This window comes from Arvicanthis niloticus, chromosome 3, assembly GCF_011762505.2.
Source record: "Arvicanthis niloticus isolate mArvNil1 chromosome 3, mArvNil1.pat.X, whole genome shotgun sequence".
NCBI lineage: Eukaryota > Metazoa > Chordata > Mammalia > Rodentia > Muridae > Arvicanthis > Arvicanthis niloticus.
This window is the reverse complement of record NC_047660.1, coordinates 102,351,368-102,368,679: the sequence shown is the minus strand read 5'-3', so window position 1 is coordinate 102,368,679 and position 17,312 is coordinate 102,351,368. Positions and strand designations below refer to the sequence as shown.

Sequence of the window (17,312 nt, the reverse complement as noted above, 5' to 3'; positions counted from 1 at the left end):
GGTTCAATCTTCACAGCATGGGAAAGGTCACCTCCTAGCAGACCATGAACAGTGCTCAGCCTGCACACAGCAGGTCGTTTCCTCTGTGGATGCTGTCTAGATGTGCATCCCACAAGAGGTCACACTGAGATGGTGCACCTAGCCTAACTGCCCTTCTAAAACCCCAAGCTGCTAAGCCAGTTCTTGAAGTCATACGGATATACGTGCTGGAATTAAACAGTTTTCTATATGTTGTTGTATATGGTATTTACTTAACTGAAAGAAAATTTGAGTTTAGCCGAACTACATTCAAATTCTGGCCCTTAGAAGCCTTGGGGAGGCCTGGGGGAGTATTTCACACACATTCTGATGTGCTTCACAGTTACAGGTATAGCATTCCTGAGCACTTACTGACCCCAAAAGTAGGGACTGCTCGGTGTTTCCCATAGCATGCCTAATCTAGGCCTAGGGCAGGGTTTGTTCTCAGTTCTTTCTGAGATTGATGAAGCTTCATTAGCAAAGGAAAGGAATGGCATCAAGGTGTGACTAGACAAGCCCACTCTGCAGCTCAGCTGACAGGAATACAGTTCCTGTTTATCAAATGGGGGAAGGAATGCCAGTGAACTGGATGATCGAGATCACTCAGATTCCATCTCATTGGTCTGTAAATGATGGTTTGAAATGGATTTCTATTTGGTTTAAATTTTCCACCTTATTTACATGAGCATGTGTATTTAAACAGAACATAGATCTGCGGTCACACATTTTTCGCCAGTTATGTTTTCAGAGTTTGCCAGATGCTTCTTACTGAGCACATCTACCCCTTGGCTCTGAAGAGCGTTGTTCCTTAAATGAATTTTACTATTCAGTTATTTTGTAGCTAATAAAATGATTTTTTTTCTTTTGTAAGCCTATCCAGGTAAATTAAGATCAAAGATGAAAATGCAAGTGATAAAACTAATGGGCTTTGTAAATTATCCCATAATTCATTGCCTGGGCATTAATAGCAGTGTGATAACTTTTAGCTCATCTCCAAATAGTAATTATGAGAAAACAAGTGGGGATAAACGGACCATCACCGTGATGAAATAACACTTAAAACTACCCAGAATTTGCACAGAAGAGGGGGATGGAGCTGTGTGCTGGGGAACTGTTCACACAGACCTCTGTAGTAGCCTGCCTTCTGTCCCAGGTGTGCCACACAAGCCCAGCACGCCTGGGACCAAGTTACAGTGCTAGGGAAGCTTCTGGGAAAGGTTTACAGGCTGATAGAACTGTTTCCTGTCTTGATTGTGTGAGCCTTAGAGTCTGTGCCCTGGGAGACCACAGGGCAGAAGGAAGCCCGCTTCTCTCAACATAGTCTGTGCCAATTCGTGTATTCTTGATTAGCATTTAAAGTTTGAAAAGGAGAACACGTACTTTGGACCAGTTTTCTTCTGACATCTGAAAGCTTTTCCCTCCCTCATTTCAAGTCTAGTGGACTTCTCAGATGAGGTGCCCCTGACAGGGAGGTAAAGTGACTTAGCCATTGCTTACAGAGGATAGCCATGCCAAGCAGCCACAAGTCAGTGTGTGACACTTCTAGAACTGTCTGTATTTGAGCCAAGTCTGCCTAGTTTGGTAGTTGGAGCCATCAAATTGCCTCTCCAGAGTCACCTGATACATGGTTGGAGTTAGTATAAAAGCCAGACAGACGGACAACAAAATCTGAATTCCAGATCTGCTTCAAGCCACAGCTGTATCACAACTGCCGGGTTGACTTAGCCTCTTTGCCTGCCACACATTGTGCTGCAGAGACGGCAATAACCACACAGACCACCACTCTGCTCTCAGATTCCTTTCTTGTCTATGGTTTAAATAGAAAGCTTAGCATGATGCTTTGCTGGGTGTAAACCATCTGTAGATGAGCAGGAGCTGGGAGAATGTCATGATCACTTCATAGAAATGGGTAGCTTCATTCAGCAAGGCAGCAGAAGACAGTACAACAGAAGACAGAAGCACAGGCATCAACTGAAGATCCCTGGGAGCCCTGATAATTACAGAATGGAGAAAATCTTCTCATCAGGGTCAGGTTTAAGATCTTCAGAAGACAGCAGCTTGACCCTAAAGGATAGTGAAGCTCAGATATAGCAAAGCTGGAGGAATGTTCACCGTTAGGGAAACTCAAGGTGTGGACATTCTTGGTAGAAACAAAAGCATGCAAAAGATAAGGTGATCTATCTTGTTCATTTGAAGAAGCTGTGGGCTTTCACTCATGAACTTGTAACTGCCTGGAAGAATTAAAAACAAAATCCATTTATCAGTCACACTGAGGAAAACCTGAGGCTTGATCATTTAGTTTATTAATGAAACTGACCAGGAAATGATCAAGCCTCGGGCTTTCCTTAGTGTGATCAGATGGATTCTGTTCTTAATTCTTCTCTCATGAATACTTGGGCGAAGGGGATATGAATTTTTACCTTGGAGCGTGAGCGTGACTTTTTGAAATGCTGTACAGTTAAACGATAATGACCTGTATTTGTGATACATACAGTGTGGTTGCTAGAGTAAGGCATGTGCACTAGAGGCTTCTCATCAGCTGTCCTGGGCAAATATCTGATATTAAACAAATACAGTCTTATTTCCCCCGATCATGCTATTTGAAGTATATTACATCTTTATATGAAGTTAACATATTCTGCTTGAAATGTCTTGATTGCATTACATATTCTAAAAACTCCAACTACTGCAATAAAACTGCTACCTCAAGAATAATGTGACACAATGATGTGACATTTATATTAAATGTGATTTTCACCTATTGTGTCGCGTTTTCTGAAATTATAACAAACTGTAATTTCATCGAGCTCTGGTTGCCATGTAAACTTGGGAGTGAGCTGAAGTGATCCGTCATAAACACACCACTATGGAATTTATTTGAAATGCACTGTAGCATTTTTAATAATACAAGCTTAGCATCATTCAGGATGAAGCATTATATTGTTACATAGCATAATTCAGAAATGTTTCCATGTTGCTGTCACTATATTGTATTAATTTCAACTTGATGTTTTCATTGCTAACACTTTCTGTACTTCGTATGCTGTGAAAGCTTCGTATTGCTGGGAACTGTGTGTGAACATAAACCACTGTTTATGTGGATAGATGCATCAGGGGGAAGAACCAGGGCTTGCAGACTACAAAGATTATCGCAAAGACTACAATGTTCATGATAAGGTGTGCAGCATCTACAAACTGACCCTGGGCCCAGTTTCCAAGCAAGAGCTTTGTGTATCTTTCTCATAGCTGCATTTCTCTGCATTTCTCACTGGTCATAAACTCCTGGCCTGTCACTAGCTAGAAAAGCACAACCAGCTCCAGCAGAAGTGCTCAGCCTGTCAGGAGCAGCGGGGATAGTCTCTGAGGGTAAGTGGCTATCTATCGGGGAGTAAAGAATGTTCAGTGGGTGTCTTAGATCACCGATGGTAGGGTGGCTCATTTGGCTGCTGTTTGAGGGCATTTGCTTCTTTACTCCAAAGTCTTAAATGTTGAGTTATTAAAGCCAATATTATGCCATTGGCACACTTGAACTGTGGAGTGACTGCAGTGCTCTGGAATGACTCTCCCCTAGAGCAGTGGGTCAATCTAGAAAGAAAATCTGTTTAACATCTCAGTGAAATCAACTATTGATGCAAAGTCTACCACTGTCCAGATAGCCTTCTGGGCTTGGAGCAAAATAGAGGACCCTCTTCACTAGCAGGACTTCCCCTTTCCTGACACTTCTACCTGTGGAATGTCACATAGCCTTGGTTAAGATTCTACTTCCTTTCTCCCTAAAAGAACCCATGCACCTAGCACCTGAGATTACTAGAATGCCTCTATATGTTAATAAAGCATCTGGTACCTTAAGCCTTCATGACCTTTGCCCATCCTGGATATTCTGACCCTTGTGCCCAAAGCTATATAAGTAAGTCTTGAATCACCCCCAAGTCACCCCCAAACAAAGTTGATCTATCTCCTCGAGGCTGGGCCCAGTGTGTCATCATTACTGTAGGCTCACAGGGCTTCCAAACCCTCAGCTGTCACCTCTGTTCCATATGCTCTTATGAACCAATATCACCAAAGAGCCCCAGGGGCAGGGAAGTTCACACATAGATTAATATTTTCACGCCTAAGATCAGTGGGTAGCTCCAGGTATAAAGATATATCACATATGGCATAGAGAGCCATGCATTTCAGGTCTGGTGTCATGAAATGATTGAAACTACTAGCAGTGTAATAGTCAGGAAAGGATCTGATCGCTTTTTCTCATTGAGGGTCGGTGACAAATTCATTGCCCGGTTTTAAGATGAAAATGCTAGACTGCCTGGCCTCTCGGAGCCTATCAGCAGTTATGTGGTGGCCAATTTAAAATTCTATAGTAACAAAAAATACCTACAGGAGGAGCCCATTGACTCTTGCCTTCCTAGTGCTGTCTACAGAACATCTCAACCCACTCACCCCTCATCTTCCCTGCTGGCTGGTTTTTTTTTTTTTTTTTTTTTTTTTTTGCTTAAATGTTAAATGATGTGACTTGGTTACAGAACTGCTTAAGCCATTTCAGTTGAATGCCTACGGAATCCCTCTCCAGCAGATCTCAAAGGAAGAGCAAATGCTCATCCTCACTAACCATGAGCTATATATATTGGCTCTGCCATTCCACCGCCACCCTTTCTTTTTGATAAGGCTGCAAATGAACCCCAGGACTGTACATCTGCTAGGCAAGCACTCTACCTCTGAGCTACAGCCAAACCCCTGTAAAACATCCCATTGACTTGGTTTGTAAGCTCAAAGCACTTTGTGAGCGCATGTTTTATACTTAGGTCACCCTCCATAACAGGAAATACTTTAAGGTTTGCGTGTGTGTGTGTGTGTGTGTGTGTGTGTGTGTATACACGTGTGAGCGCCAGTGTCCATGGAGGCCTGAAGGGGCATTGTATTACCTGGAGCTAGGGTGTCAGCTGGAGAGCCACCTGCCGTGGGTGCTTGGAACCAAACTTAGATCCTCTGCAAGAGTAGCAAGTACCTTAACCACTGAGCCATCTCTCTAGCCACAGAACACATTTTGAAGACTGACTTTTATGCCTATAATGGGAGACCACTTACAAAGATATTGCCGAGTGGGACCTTATGCATTCTGCAGAATGATTTCTGATAGTGAAAAGCAAACACTATTAAAATTTAGAATTATATGTGTTAACATTAACCTATTGTACAGAAATGTACATTAAAGCTATGTTATCATAATGTTTTAGTCAAGGCTAAATATTTTAATTTTCCAAAAGGACTTAAATATTTTTCAATTTAGTGGAGATATTAAATGAAGAATACCAGTTCCGTTTCTGAACAGGCATGTATCATAGAGCTGCGCTGTGGAGACCACTGGCCGTGTCTCCTGGACATTCTCTATGGCATGGTGTCCTGGATAGCAGTCATGCCAGTCTGTTACAGACTGCAGTGCAAACACTGTTGTTTAGCTAACAGTCAGCTCATTACAGATTGCTCCGGTGGCAGTTGGACCCTGTGCCTATCTTTTTTCAGAACAGGGGGTCATTCCTCAGCTACTTCCCAGTGGGAAAAGCTCCTTCAACTTTACTTGCAAAATGAATCCAAGTGCTTCACTGTGGTGTAAGAGTACCTGATGCTCAGGCATAACAGCCAATTGTATGAATTCAGTATCTGTTCTTCATGTGCCACAGGAGAGACCTTGGAGTTAAAGGTGTCTCTTCTAGACTTTTGATTTTGTTTTGTGTTGTTTCAGACTTATTTTACTTATATAAGCTGTCTTCAGACACACCAGAAGAGGGCATCAGATCCCATTGCAGATGGTCGTGAGCCATCATGTGGTTGCTGGGAACTGAACTCAGGACCTCTGTAAGAACAGTCAGTGCTCTTAAACACTGAGCCATTTCTCCAGCCCAGACTTTTTTTTTTAATCAATTTTTGTTGAAAAAAAAAAAAACTTCATATATTGTATTTTAACTTAAAAGTTAAAAGATTAAAGATTAAAATCTTTTAAATTTGTTTTGCCCTTTGATTTTTTTGGAAAATAATAATTTATGCTTTAGAAAAGTTTTTCAGCACCTAATCATGTGGTTTTAATTGAGAACCTACTGCCAGAAATACCGTGGGTTTTGGAATACCACTGACTTAGCTCTGATGCAGGTGGCTTTGCACTCTCTGGTTCAGGGCAAACTGGCTGAGTCATGGTTATAAAGTTGTGATGGGACTGATAATTCTACCTGAGTAGCCATCGGTTGATGTGGAGTGTAGCAGGCGTCTGTTATGCTGGAACAGAGCAACAAAGCAGTGCCCTTCGTTCTGTTTTCAGCAACCTGTAGTTGATACAGCAGCATGCATATACAACCTCTGTCCCCAGTGTGAGTGCCTGTGCATACACACACACACACACACACACACACACACACACACACACACACCAGGACTCCCAAAGCCTCCTTACTCTTTGTCAAGTCCAAGTCCACCCTCTGGATTTTGCTGCTCAGCAAATGTGTGCCCACCTCTCCCTCCTCATCCTGATCCCACATTTTACTTTCTCTTGTTAATTGTCCTGCTGCTGTCTTCATTGCCCCTGGAGCTGACAGCATACAGTTCAGTGGTGTGTTTTCTCTCCTAGTCAAATGTTATTCTTTGAATAACAACAACAAAAAGCACTCAATACTTAAGAAAGTACACGTATCCTCACACACCACTCACAGTTGTGTGCATAGGGCCAAAACCGAACAAATGATGTTAGATCAGACACACTGAAAAAATGCACTTGAGTATATACTGAATCCAGAAAGCACTCTCAAGACTCACAGAGTGAGTCACTTGGCTTAGGGACCATTACGTTGGGTGAGAATCACTCAGAAATAGTCCTAGATGTCTGCTTAGTTGACAGAGGAACCTGACTACCATTAATAGGATACCTCAGAATGGAGGAAGGTAATCAGAAGACCTGAATTCAAGGTCTGCTGCTGTCTTTTTAGGACTCTAGGCAGGGCACCAGAAGCAGGTGTGACTTGGTAGGGCAGTGAGAAGAACAAAGTAAACAGCTAACACAAGACTCCTGGCCAGAACTGACACACTGCTTGCATGGATTTGAGCCCGTCATGCATGGCTTGATTTCCCTGATCTCTAAATTGAGCATGATGCAATCCATCTCACAGCCTGTTGGGACTCTATTAGAACATGGTATCTGGATGCCTGCCGCACTTTGAGTATACTTTAAGCTTGTTTTTAATGTGACCCTCCTTGGATCTCCATGGCCTCTTTGGAGAGAGGGGGTTAGTAGTGAGAAGAGTAAGGAGGAGAAGGAAGGGGAGGGGAGAGGAAGAAGGAGAGGGAAAGAGTGTGTTCTGAGACAAGATGTCATTGTGTTGTCCACAGGCAGGTCTCAAAACCCTAGGCATAAATGATCCCGCCTCTGTGCGACAAGGACTACAGGCACACACCTCAGTGTTCATCGTAAGACAAGCATCTTGTTCGTCACCATAGTCCCTCAAAGAATGCCTCAGTCCAGGGTAGAATCACAAAGTGCCTTAAGCTGGACTCAACATCAGAAACTTCTCTCTTACAGTTCTAGAATCTGAAAGTCAGTTCAGGATCAGGCAGGCAGTTCCCTTAGGTTCTGATGATACTCCTAGCTATTTTCCACTTTTCTTGAGGGTGAGAGCACTGTCCAAGGTCCTCTTCCAGAGGGATCCCATTCACCAGGGCTGTGACCTCCCAAAGAATTTACCTCCTACTAATACCACTACACTAAAGCTGTGGCTTCAGCATGTGAATTTGTGTGGAAGTAGACACACAAGGTTCAGTTCATAACAGGCACAACCTGTGTCAGTCACCTTACAAAGTAGAACACGGAAGGAATGGAAATTATTTTTAAGCTCTGGAGGGGGCCCTGAAGGAAACGAGTAGCAAATACAAAGAAAAAATGGGTCCATCTCAGCTGAATAAGGTACTAGTAGGATCTGACATTCACACTATGACTTTGCTTTTGTAGTAACTGGACACTGAGTGAGTGTTTTAGGCTCTGGGTTTGATGTTCTCTGTCCAGTAAGGATCTCTGTGTATTGCACACAGAATGTTCACATGCCTCGGAAATAACTTTTAAAGCAGAGTTGGACCCATCAAGCTGATGGGTAGCTCACTGAGTTCTGTTTTATTATGCATGCATCAGGTTTGACTTCTCCTTATATTGCATATGATTAAATAAATTCCATGAGAGTGCAACACTGATCTGCTCCATTTTTTAGTGAAGGGGTATATCTATGGAAGATACAAATGAAGTCTAATGTGGCTTGGGTTTTTTTTCATTTGAGGTCCTCTGCCTTCTGAAATAAATACTTCCATTTTTAGAACCTATCTACACACACACACACACACACACACACACACACATCTTAAATTTGCTCTTATCTGGCAGATTGGCAGGTTTCCAGAGAAGGCCTTGTTTACAATACAGAGGTCCAACTCATACTTCAGAATCTGCCAGTAAATCTTGAAGCCAGGTAGTGTCTGTCTCCAGAGTTATTGCTGTTGTGCCCTTGCCTTCCTGGCTTGCTACAATTCCCAGTGTGATTTTGCCCTTCCTGCTTCCCACAGATCATAGAGTCCCTGGAGGGGAAAAGCTCCTAAGAAGGTTACAGATGCTGTCCTCTTCAATCAGGTGGACCACGACCAGTCTAGGAGCTCTGGCACTGTAGGCATGTGGTTCACCACAGTAGATGCCACAATATTTGGCTTAATCATAGCGGAGCTCTGTCTGTTCTATACAAACAGCTATATTTGGGAGTTTAAGGTTTTGGTTTGTTTGGGGGTTTTCTTTCCCCCTAAAATTATGTTATTCAACACAATCCATTCATAACATCTCTTGAAGGACGTTGGCATCTTGAGTAGATAAGATTAAGTAGGAAAATGTAACTGGGATGATTCTTTCTGAGATTGTGTTTTAAGCCTGTAATCTGATTTGAATTTTCATATTTGATCTTAGAGAATAGTTGAACTGAGAACCACATCGTTGGGGTCCTTGGGTGGCAGTAGAGGTTAAAGAAAAAATGGAACCTGTTAGTGCTGTGCTTCCCGGTGACTACGCTGTGCTGGCAGCAGCTTCCCTGAGCCTTTGGAAACAGGAGGAACGGCTTTATTTATAAAGCTCTTGCTTGAACTCCAATCCCTGAAATCTACATTCTTGCCCCAGTTCGTCTCTGCAACACCATTTTCTGAAAGCTAGTTTACCCGCTGAGACTTGAATTTCTCATCTGCACGCCAACAGTAGTATTTGGCTTTAAGCTGTTACCCCTCACACAAAGTGTTCCACAGAGTCAAAAGGAAACACAAGTCTGCTCAAAGGAGGAAAGAGCAGCCGTGCATCATGAATCTTCTGCAGCTCCAGAGATGGCCTCTAGTCTCTAGAATTTTCTCTCCCTTTCTGCTGAAATTACTGGGAGCCTCAGCTTTTAGATCTCAAACAATAATTAACTTGAGTTAAAGAAGAAGAAGAAATACAAACAGCAGAAAGAAAATTTCTAAAAGATGGCGGCAGTATTATTCCTACAAATGTCCCAGGCCATTTGTAAAACCAGGGCAACCAAAAGCCCACATACAGCAGCTGCTTTAAAGTCAGACATCTCCACAAACTTCATCAACAACCCTAAGATCAGCATGAGCTGGGCCACTGTGCAGGGGGAAGGGAACAGAAGGAAGAAACCAGGATAGTGTGTTGGCTAGAAAAGCCCTCACCCTACCCCAGTCCTTATTGGGGTAGAGCCGGCACAGAGGCCCCACCAAGACCACTATGGGTTGCTGTAGGTTCTAAGCATGACCACTGGGTGGGGGCAACACTGTGGGAGCAAAAACCCCAAACTGTTCCTCTACAACAGTCCCTTGCTCCAAGAAAAGCAGTGGGAGCCAGATGTGTGGGAGCCAGATGTGTGGGCCAGTGCACAGCACATGGAGAAGGATGTGTCTGAAACTGGCAGTAGGTGGGGAAAGATTGCAGAGGCTGCAGTCCCACCCTGACAGAGGCGTGACTTTGTTTGCTAATCTCTTTCCAAACTAAAAGAGAACTCTCAGATCATGGTGTCAAAACTGTCCTAAATTATCTTTAACAGAGTACTAGGAATCATTTTCCATTAAAAAAAAAGTAGAAAAAAAAAGAGGTTAAGCCAAATTTATATAAGAAAAACGAATAAAGAACAAAATAATATTCTTACGGGAAAAACTTGCTCAAAAAGATTTGCAAAATAAATGAAGATTGTCAACTTTTATTTCAAAACAATAAAATTCTTAAATGATAGTGTCTAGAAAACAAACAAATGATCATAGTGTATGAGAAGTTGGGGTCCCCTGTCTCCACAGAGCCCTGTTTGACTCAGAAAGCACAACACAGCCCTGTGACCTGAATCTCACCCCAGGAGGCATCATCACTTGGACACCCGGTAAACCCACTTCAACATGCCCCATGCCCCTGTATCTCGGCTCTGAGTTGTGTAAACTGCTTTCCCTACCCTGATTAGCAAAGAAAAGGAGATGGATTGGGAGAGAGGGAGGGGAAGAGGGGAAAAGAGAGGCAGACATACAGACATGGAGTTTGTGTTTGATGAGACAAGGGTCTCACTGCAAAGCTCAGTCTGGCCTGGAACTAGTCCTCCTGCAGGCTCTCAAGTGCTGGGTGACAGTGAATACCCACACCTGCAGCACCATCACTGTCTCACACTGTGATAACTAATCTCCCCTCTAATGTCCTATTGTCAGCCCCCCCACCCCCATCCCACCCCACCCCACTTTTACTGTGATCTTTTTGACATCAGAAGTCCAGTCCGATTTGACAGTCTCATCTAGATACTTCTGTTCAGGTGCTCAGCACATCTTGAGGTGTCACCTCTAAGAGACAACCTTCCTGATGCTGCAACCCTTTAATACAGTTCCTCATGTCGTAGTGACCCCCCCCCATTATAATTTTTGCTGCTACATCATAACAGTAATTGTGCTGCTGTTATGAATTGTAAATAAATGCCTGTGTTTTCCAATGGCCTTAGACAACCCCTGTAAAATGGTTGTTTGACTCCTTAAAATGATCACAACCACTGTGATTAGCAACCACTGCTCTAAACCCATTTTCTGCTTAAGGCCTTTGAATAATGTCCTCCAAAAAAGTATCCCGTTTTCCTCCCGGTAGCTTCTCTCCTGGATTTTTCATGGCCTGTATCATAGCAGCAATGTTCACTCTGTGCTCCCTAAGAAGAGTGCAGTGCATTTGCTGACTTCTACTCTGTGTACTGAAACGAGGTGGAGACTAGATGTGTGGGCTCGAGAAGCCTTGCACAGCAGGACCCGTGTTTGTGAAGTTTGTGTTTTAAGCAGGGCCACTACTGGGTTTTGCTGGACTTTTCAGTAAGATCAGTAGGAAGCTCCTTTGAAACTGGTAAAACGAGCACAGATTAGATTAGCAGGACTATGGGCCCTTCACAACAAACAGGAGGGCTTGTTATCTGATTCATCTTTTCTAGCATATAGTAACTCTAAAGTCAGGAACTGCACTGTGACATTCTACAAGGTATCTGGTTATTCTAAGGGAAATATACTAGTGTGTCGGGGTTTTGTAACTCAAAACACAGGTCCTTACCTATTGCTGGACACCATAATGACAGTGTAAGGCCAGTAGGCCTACCTGCATACAGAGCCAGAGTGAACCTGGGGATTTATAATGTGTCTATACCAAGCTGAGGCTTTTGTTGTAGTGGTGTGAAAAGCATCAGTTGACCAATCCTCTTCTTACAGACTTAAAATGAGAGACATCACTGGTTACATGCTGGTTTCGATATTGAGTGGTAACAATCCAGGGCAAGCAGGGAAGTCCCCAAGGTTCCTTCAGCACAGAGAGTTTGGGTCAAGTTCTACAAAGGAAAGCCATTTGCCTCCCCACTCCCCACACTCTTTTCTGCATTGCTTAGGGACCAGGTAGGTTCTTGTTCTTTTAATCCAAAATTATTTATTAATATTGGTTTGCCCTTCTGTCCGCTAAACAGTGGAAAGGTCACCTGTTCTGAGACTTCATTGCTGGTGAAGTTTTTGAAGTCATTTGTGTTGGCACAGACATGGAGCACAATTATTATACTAGATATTCTAAGTCTTCTTTACATTGTCGATTCTATTGGCACAGCTACAGAATATGATTATTATACTACATATTTTAAGATTTATGGCATTGGCAGCCAAACACCATTCAAGGATAGTGACCCACAATGTAAAGTTAACAAATCCAAATTATTTGCTTTCATTTTTAGTACATTGTGTTTAATAAGCTGCCATCCTGTGTATTATACCAGTTATGTGAGCTGCTGTGGCCCTCAGCATCCAGAGCCTTCAATGCGTGATCAGACTGGGGTGGAGCCACACTGACTTCCTGGTGCTCGTGGTGATTTAACTCTGGAAGCTTTATTTAAATTCTGTATTGTCCCTTTTTATTAAAAAACAAAAATTTCTTGTCTGTGTTTTTATATTATCCCACTGAACTAAAGAGTTGTAATCATTAACCAGATTGCCATTTTAAAAATTACATTGTGAGTGTTTAACATGCTCTGGTTATAAACAGTATAATTGTGTTTTCAGTGAATAAGCTGTCAGCCTAAAATAGAAAGAACTCTCACATGAATTAGGACAGAATTTTTCTTAATGTTTTGCAAGCCTGTAGCCAGCTGTGAATACATGAGATGGTCTTGCAGTTCAAAGACAAAGCTGTGTCAGGCACTGACTGACAGAATTTTAGCAGTTTTTTTATGATTCATTTTTAATAGACACATGTAACTTATGGAAGTAATTCCATAAACTAATACCTAAAATGCCCTTCCACGGGATGTTTTAGAGGATCTTGTTGGTTAGTTTAAGAACTATTTTTGAACCACTCCCATAACTCACGCTCTGATTCATCGTCAATCCTCATCTCAGACTGTGCCTCAACATCTGCGTGCACACATGTATTCACACATATATGCACAAGTTTCTCCCCAGGTAGCTTTATGCATGTGTTCAGCAGCACGATTTACTTACTAGAAGGTATGTTCCATGAGTAAAACCTTGGAGGTATTTACCACTAAGTCTGCAGCACCTGGCTCAGAGAAGGATCTTAGAATGTATGAGTTTTAAATGTTTTATCATTTGAGAGTTTTGCATATAAAACGTATTTTGCTCACACCTCCCTCCCATCCTTCCCACCCCCAACTCCTTCCATACCTCCCTCCACTACTCTTCCTTTCCAGTTTCATGTGCTGTTTTTTAAACCACACCGAGCCAGTGTCTGCAGCGGTGTGGGGCCTTTCACCAGAGCCTGTCAGGCCTTATCCAAAGCAAACTGACTGTCCATCCCCAGCAGCCTTTTCTTGCTGTAAGCACCTGAGTGGTGGGGGATTGCTGTGAAGCAGTGTCTTCTGGATGGGAAAGGCCATTGCACAATGTACTCGCAGCCCCTGTGGCTGCATGCGCAAGATCTACACAAGATCAAGCCAGCCAGAATCAGAATCCCGCAGGGCATTTGTAAGCCCTCCCATCCTTGCAGGAGCTTTGGCTTTTACAGTCTCTCGGCCCCTCTTAGGTGCCTTGACCTTCTGAATACATGAATAAATTAATAAGAGTTAATTTTATGGTGTATTTTTTTCACACCACAAATTTTGAGGATTTCTCTTTGGGGCGGGGGTGTTGTTGGGTTGTTTGATTGGTGTTTGGTCTTTTGAGACAGGGATTCTCTATGTAGCCTTGGCTGTTCTGGAACTTGCTGTGTAGACTAGGCTTGCCTCAAAGTTGTCAAGATCTAACTGCTGCTGCTTTCCAAGTTCTGAGATTAAAGGTGTGTGTCACCACTGTCTAGAGGATTTCCTCATGTTATCAAACTTCAAAATAGACTTTTGGGGCAGAAATCATGGTACATTCAAGCATGGATTTGTACTTAGATATAAATCAAATCTGATAAAGGTAGTTAACTCCACATTCGTTAAGTTAAAGTTGTGAGTGGCAGTTTGTATGTCTTAACCTCACATCCACCCTTTCTCTCCCAAAGAACCAAAGTGTTACAGTGAAGTTTATTCTGATGGGTGAAGATAAAGCTCTGAATGAAAAGCCCTTTTGAAAATGAAAATAAAAACTGCTCATCACCCAGTGGAGGCAGTGTATACGTGTAAACACTCAGTGACTACTGTGCGGTAGAAGCTCCCCTGCCAGGGAGGTCCACTCTGCGGTGAGAACACGCAGTGACTTGCTTGAGAGAAAAGCCCCTACCTGAGCTGTTTATTGGGGACCAATTGGATGAGGTCCTGCAGCCTCACCCCAACCACCCCTTAAAAAAAAAAAAAAAAAAAAAAAAAAAAAGTTGCCTGGTGGCTTCTATGTTACTGAAGCCATAACTTTGCTAGTTGTATGTATTCCTTGCATAAATGTATACAAATTTAATGTCCCTTGTTCTGATAAACTTAAATAAAAATCCTGTAACCAGCAACTTCAAGAGACTCTTGTCTTCTCTCTAAAGCCCTAGCAGCTTTAGATGGTTGTTGTGACTTGTCTTGCATGTGTGTGTGTATACATACATATATACGTATGTATATATATGTATGTGTATATATGTATGTATACACACACATTAAATGTTATCTAAACAAAATAGATTCTTTGTTCATTAAGACTTTGTAATTGGCGATAACATTTGATTCTACCCACATTTAAAGTTTAAGTAGTAAGTTAAAAATCTGTGCTGCCCCATTTCCTGTTCCTACTTTGACTCCTACTTTTGTTCTTTGTATTTTTTTTTTTCTTTCCTTCTTGTTGTTTACCCTTCCTTTCCCAAAGCTTGGGGAAGAGATAAAGCCGAGGACACAGGTGCACAGCAGTTGGCTGCCAAGCCACTCTGGCTCTGTATTGGGTTTCCCAAAGCTCACTGTTCTCAGCACTTCCCACTCTGTACAGGTCTTCACAGGCATGTGTTGTCAAGCAAGTACAGGGAACAAAGGGACTCTGAGACCACTGAAAGTTACAGGGACATCCAGACACATGTGGCCTGGACAACAGAACTGTAAGTGACCATTAACCAAATCTTAGCTACCTTTGTAGTTGAAACACTCACTGAACACATTTACTTCAGACAAAACCTCGACTGACATGGCCCTGTTCTTGTCTCTGCATAAGGAGGGTAGTATGTTTAGTGAGTCCTAAAACTCCATAATCTAAAGGCACTGGAAGGTTGCCATCAGGATCCTAGCTAACCTTATATTCTGTATGTAATACACTATACATTCTTGTATTCGTTATACTGGGGAGATACACACACACACACACATATATATATATACATACACACACACACACACACACATATATATATATATATATATATATACACATACATACATATACACACATTATAGTTCCATTTGTTTGGGATGCTTGTATACACATGCCATGGATGCTGAAATACATTTTTCAGAATTAAGTTTTCTCAGTCCACCATATGTCAGGCTCAGCAGCAAGCACCTTTACCCACTGAGCAATGGCCCCTGATCATAGGTCTCACTGCTTCATGGTCAGTTCTGTTCTATATCCTTTTTCATGCATGGTAATTCTCAAGTGGATTCTTCTAAATCCCACATATAATGGAATGGTCGAAGGTCTGGGTGTTAACTAGGATGTCAGTAATGTCAAATATTTCACAGTGTGTGGGCAAAATCTCCACCTGTGTGTCTGAGATCTGCCATGCCAATGGGGTATGAGAAACACCTCTGGGGAGGCGAAACTCAGGGAGTGCTAGACAGCCTTTAACCAGCACCACTGTGGTCAGGGCTTTAAGGAATCATTGAGACACTGCTCAGGGGGTGGGAAAATGTAGCCTGGGATGTGTTAGGCCAAAGCTGAGGTTCCCAGTGCCTGGGCATCCAGTCTCTGCTGGGGCAGGGGCACAGCGCAGAGGAGTCAGGAACAAAGGGCTGGGGGTCCACGGGCCTGCAAGGAGTCTGGGACCTGGGGTTCCCAAACTCCCGGATATCCAGGCACCACTGAGTCTCGAGGAGTTGAGAGCAGAGTTGGGGGCCGGGGGCTAAGGACGGTGACGAGCCAGGGGCCAGGGGAATGAACTCCAGCTTAGCTATTGGCAAAAGTCCTTAGCTTGGTGGAGGATTGTCTGGGAGCACAGAGTGGGCCTTCTGCAGGAGATAAGGCTGTGGCTCAGAAGTCGAAGGCTTTCTCTATGCTCCCCACTGCGATTCTTGTTTATACATACCATTTATTGACTGTTCTTCACAGACAATGGGTGCACACCACCTTCTCAGGGTGAACCAGAGATTTAATACCTTTTGCAGCGAGGAATGTCTGAGAAGAGAAGCTTATTGGCTATACTATCAGGGCCTCTAGATACTTCATTAGCATGGAGAACTCAGTTCTGTACTACGTGTCCTTAGGTCACATTTCCTATGTAGGAAGTGTAGCATGTGTTCCAGGCCAGGAATCTGGTAGGGAGAGAGAGCAGCCTACCATCTAAGGTGGGTGCCTACCTGGGTGCCGGGGACTCTGGACCACTCAGTCTTACCGAGTTTCCTGGCATGGTCCACTGTCTCACATCCATGTAAATATATTACCAAAGCTGAACATACAGGTATTTTCATTAAAGAAAACTTGGGGTGAGGGGAGATTTTCTCATTATCAAATTCTTAAAATGTTTTATTTCCTAACACCTTCAGGTCTGGAGGAAAATTGCAAAGATACTGTAGAACTTCTTCCCAGCTCCTCCTTCATTCCTCAACTCAAGTTCTAAAGAAATGTGGCTACTGCTAGGTTTTGAGTGTGTTTTCCCTGCCAAAGTCATGTTGAAGTTAGTCCCCATTGAAAGCTGTGTGAGGTGGGACCCAGTAAGAATTGTAGACAGAGAGGGGCTGCACTTCGTGAGAGATGTGCAAGTCGTGTGGCCCACAGTGGATCATGCTGCTGTAGGTCAGCTCCAAAACCCTGTGTGGTTTGGGTTTCTGGGACTTGCCCTCTCCACCTGCTTCCTGCTGCCTGCACACAGCTGATTCTGCTAGCAAGAGCATCACTGGTAGATGACCGTTGATCCTTGGCCTTGACCCATAAGCCAACATAAATATACTTCTCATTCTGTGGTTTTGTGACATTGGCAACAAACCATGACTGACAGATGCCTGATGCATTGTGATGTCCTGGATGGTTAGAAACTGTGAACAGAAAAAGAACACTGGAGAAAAAGAACACTGGAGAAAAATACAGAAAGTCTCAATTCAGTTTGGGTTCTAGTTAGTCACAGATCATGACAAAAACAC

General features: G+C 43.0%; 1 protein-coding gene across 5 annotated transcripts in view; it reads left to right on the top strand.

Annotated features, from left to right (window-relative positions):
• Nucleotides 1–17,312, top strand: part of LOC117706201 (ubiquitin-conjugating enzyme E2 E2) — a 267,546-nt gene that overhangs the window by 178,787 nt on the left and 71,447 nt on the right. The gene's annotated exons all lie outside the window — the stretch shown is intronic.